Below are 5,000 nucleotides of genomic sequence, written 5' to 3'. Positions count from 1 at the left end.
TAAAAAAAAGCCACTTGGGCTGAACTAATTGGTACGGAGCACATATACTAACCAATCACACGCCAGCGTTCGGGTTGTTCACAAACCTGAACAATTAAATAACATATCCGACGCAAATTTCAGTCTCTTGTATTTTCTGTAGCAGGCAGACATCATTCTCCGTTCCCCTAAATTTCTACCATGCATATGTGTGATATTATGACAAAGCAAACTTTGGTCATCAATGCGCCAAATGGCCGGTCGTATCAAGCCATCGGTAGCTACTACAGTGAGAAAACATCTTTTTAAACAAACTACATCAATAGTCTGAAACACAACCATATCGAAGGCGGTTTGCCTAAATTATCGCGTGCCAACATCTTTTTACATCTGTTCAGACAACTAGCAGCTAATTCGGTTACGGCCATTGATCAGGATGCGCTTGTGACCAAGTCGGGCTTGCGTGGCAGTTGGCACGTTCGCGAGAGCTCTTTTCATGGGAGAAAACGTTGGACATTGACTCATTGCGTAGCCTACATCTTTATAGTTATCTGTCACTACTGTTTCACTCCGAGTCACTGCCCTGTCTCCTCACGACATTCTTGTCCTGCGACTGCTTCCTATCCTAAGCCCCCGATGCTTCACCGTCCAGGAAAAGAGCGCCAGTTGCCAAATGGGAAACGCGTCAGTAGCCGAAAAAGCAGCCGGGAGGAACTCGGAAAGAACACGTTTGATGTCAGCGACCGGCGGTATTTTTGGGGACGAGCGCGGAACAAAAGGGGCCGGTATATTTAGCCATGGTCAGGAAACAGGACAGGGAGCGGAGGCCAGGGGGGGTTCGGCGGAGGCTTCGTTGACTTTCCCACACTCCCCGGCCGGAAACGGGCCGTGACAGCTGCTCCGCCGGGAGGCCTCGGCCTCGGGTCGGCCGTTAGGGGAACGACGGAGCTCAGAGGAAGGAAAAGGTCTTAGACGACCCCCCCCACCCCCGGCCCTATCTCACTTTCTCAGACCTATTCACTGAAGCGCTCCAACCAAGATGGACCACCATTCCAGCGGGGACGAAAAAGGGCTGTGGGATTTTTTTTTTTAGGGGGGGGGCTGACTAGGCTCGGGAACAACATCTGGGTCACTTGTGAACGTTCAGAGAGACACTCTGCAATTAAAGCCAGATGCAAACAAAAATGTTTTTTCTTTCTCTCTTTCTTTCAAGTACAAACAGGCCATTAATTTCGCGACGTTCATCTGAGCAAAAGCAGTAACTCTAGATCTAACTACGTGAAGCATCAAAGCTTGCATGAACAGAACACACCAGGCTGGTATTAGTTAACTCAGAGTAAGCAGTAACCTCCGAATAGAAGAGCCCTATGGCTTCATTCTCCTAGCACAACAAAGCCATAGGGCTCTTCTGTTAGGAGGTTTACTACTTGCTAATTAACTAACTCAGAGTTTTCACTACACCCGCTTTCTGGAATACCCCCAGGAATATTAAAGAATGTCCACAGAACGACGTTGCACGCGACTGGGAGGGGTTAAAGAGTGAGACATCGGTTTTAGTGTTAGTAAGGACACCGCACATAATTAACAACACGCCAGTAAGTCTTCCCAGAGAGCCGTGCGGACCCTCCAACCATTTCACACACACGTGTTTTTCGACCCTGGCCTGTGAGTGCAAGCTTGACATTTTTTAGTGGCGTGTTTGTTCCAGATGTATTTCCTTTACAGGAAATGCTGTATTGAGTTGCGCTTTTATTTATTTATTTGATCTTTCATTCGCTCAACTCGGGTTCAAGCTGTGCCGTGTGTGTGTGTGTGTGTGTGTGTTTGTTTGAGTGTCATTGCTCGCGGTTGTTTGTCAAAGCATTTCCTCCGCAACAGGACGTGTCCACTGTCAGCGTGCGCCGTTCTTTTTAGTGACCGTTCGCAGGACAATTATATTTGTTTTCATCATTGACGTAACGTAACGGTAGACGCCGTTATTAAAAACGGCATGCGTGTCAGACAATAGGACAAAGGCGTGCTTTATCTCCCATTTTGTGAAGTTTTTATAGTTTGGTTGGCCCCACACAACAATTATTATGCTCAGTAAGACCCAGCCACACTTTTCCCGTGTGTCTTCCTAACTCGCTCCCGCTGTTTCTGGAAAATGTGGTGTACGTTTCTAAATGTTACGTTTTTGATTATTTACAAAGAAACTACACACGGAGGTCATCATTTCAGGGATGCCATACTTTTCGGACTGTTCACATTTTTTGAGGGGCCAATACTGGCCCACCTATCAGAGTTCATTTCAAGCTCCACGGGTTATGACACACCCGAGTAACTTTTCTAACGTCCGCCACGCCAGCGAAGGCCCTATGCAGAATTATTTTAATAGCACAAATATTTTCACGTATGGAGGACGTTCTTGATGACCCTGTGATGAAGATGAGAGAGAGAGCAAATCATATTACGTGCGTCGCACTGGCTGCTAACAGAATGGGTTATATCCCCACCGTGTGGTGGTGGCTGGTCACTGCGCACACAAGCGCTCCGTGCTGCTCTTCTAGAGAAGCGTAATGTGGTTTCCCAGGTGTGCGGCGTAAAAAGATTAAAAATATTAATAATAAAGAAATAAAATATATATGTATGTATGCAGTGTGAAAGAACTCCTTATGTCGCAAGGCAGTGTCACCCTTGGAGCAATAGTCGACGTCAGGTTTAAGTGAAAAGCTAAAGAGGCTTCTTCGTCGTCCTCTAAAGACCATATCCATAAATAATGCAGAAACGTTCTACTTTTCCTTAAGGCCTCTCCGAGGCTGCCTTCAGCGTTTTAACACGTAGTGTTTAACCTGACCACAAGATGGCGGTGTCGCAACACTTTTTAAATAGCGTCCTCTAACGCGCACGAGGTGAGACGCTGGATTTCAGGGGAATAAGAACTGCACGAAAAAAAGCGATTGTCCCAGAGTTCGTTTATGATGTTTTATAGCATCTAATAATGAACATGTATTATAATACTGTTTTCCCTGTGATATCATGGCATGATCTGTGAAAATACGTTTATACAATTTCCATGAATATTATTGGTTATTCTTTATTCAGTATGTATTCGGACCATGGCTTGCCATCTGTTTAATTCGACTCTACACAATGTGTATTCTGTTCCTAGTTTTGTGCGTGTGTGTGTGTGTTGCATCGGAAGTGTCGTCTAATCAATAAACTGCTCTCTGGGAGGTTAACTGTCACTCACATACTGAGTGACATCTTAGTGACACCGTGTGTGTGTGTGTGTGTGTGTGTGTGTGGAGACAGGTGCCAGGTTAGCAGACATAGTGTATGGCGGAGTCAATTTGTACAAATTTCTCTATTCTTCACACACACACACACACACACACACACACACACACACACACACACACACACACACACACATACAGACAGAGTGCAGTTAACAACATAAAACCTGTAAAGTCAAATTCTTGACAACTTGCACTTATAGGAAAATGAATGATTGCTTTACCTAAAGGGCAACTGAATTTTCTGACAGTGAGTTCAGTCAATTAATCTATTTCCTGAGGCATAAAAAAACCAAACCAAAAAAAAAAACCAACTGCTGATGGCCGGATCTATATTTTGTTTTTTGTTTTGTCCAATATTTCAACATAAATGTGTATGTTTTTCATTATTTAAGTTCCTTTGTTTTTGCTCTGCAGACAAGTCAGCTGCCTGATCTGAATTTTTCATAAAAATCAAATAAAGACATTCTCTCTCTCTCTCCTTCAAAAGACCCTCAATTTTGAGGCCTAAAACCAGGCATCATGGCTCCACTGTGACAACTTGTGGATTGATCTGAGTATCTAATTAATTTTTATGAAAACCCCTCACTAGTCTATATCGTTTTTTGGGCTCTGGACTGAACTGCCCTTGATGGCGAGTGTTATGGATAGTTTTTATTATATTACCATTATTTTTAGACACCCTGTTGTTATTATCAGTCGAGTGTAAAATGCAAATGATATACTATACATTTAATATCCGTCGTGTTTACCAAAGTTGGCAGTTAGTTCGCTTTCAGTGCAGGAAATGAACTCAGGTGACTGCTTTGCAAACCGTTCACGGAAAGTGTTGGATAATTTAATACAAATTATCAGCATTTTAATAAGTTCCCTGAGCAACCGAAACAAAACTGAACTATTGACGCTGTTTTTTTCTGTATTGTGTTTGTTTTTGTATGGTAATTACCAAAAGTCCAAGGGCATGAATCGAACCCAGCAAAACGTAGAATCCCCACAGATATGGTAAGACAAAAGTTTACATTGCTTTGAAAAACAGCTCTCATCGACTAACGCAAACATTTCGTCAACTTTATGCTGAATGTATGGAGCACGTGTTTTATCATATTCCCATATGACATCTGGACAGACAATTTCCCTCTTTCGTCTCTTTGTCTGTTCGAAATCAACCAAAGTCAACTCAGTGGTGACTCTCAACCGTTTCACTTATACTGTATACTCTCAAAAGCTCTGAAAATGTTCTATAAAACTCGTCAAATACATCGTTAACTCGGATCTAAAATGTATTTATTTTGCTATTTACAAGTAAAAAAACGCGAAAAAAAAAACCTTGGAGATGAAGGGAACCGACGCGATCATGGTAACGTAATAAAGAGGTGTCTGAAACGGGATATCTGAGGGATTTATTTATTTTCCGATGACGAGGGAGGCGCGCGAGAAATTGTTCTGGGAGTTAAGCGTCTAACTGCCGCGGGAGTTCAAGGCCAATGAATTTGGAGAGCACAAAAGTCGGGAGTTAAAAGAAGTCTTTTTTTATTATTAATCCTCAAAACGAATTAGATTTTTTTTTGGATGGGGGTAGAAAGAGTTGATTTTTCTTCTTTTTTCCCCCTTTTCTTTTTTTCGCCCTTATTTTTCAACAGATGTAGAAATGATTGAAATCCCAACTGGTCTCATTATCTGAATTCTCCTGACACCCAGGGAAGGCTTAAGGTCTTAAAGTAACGATTCAAACATGATTTGTAT

The sequence above is a fragment of the Chanos chanos genome, chromosome 16, assembly GCF_902362185.1.
Source record: "Chanos chanos chromosome 16, fChaCha1.1, whole genome shotgun sequence".
Lineage (NCBI taxonomy): Eukaryota > Metazoa > Chordata > Actinopteri > Gonorynchiformes > Chanidae > Chanos > Chanos chanos.
Note: the sequence above shows the minus strand (reverse complement) of the source record.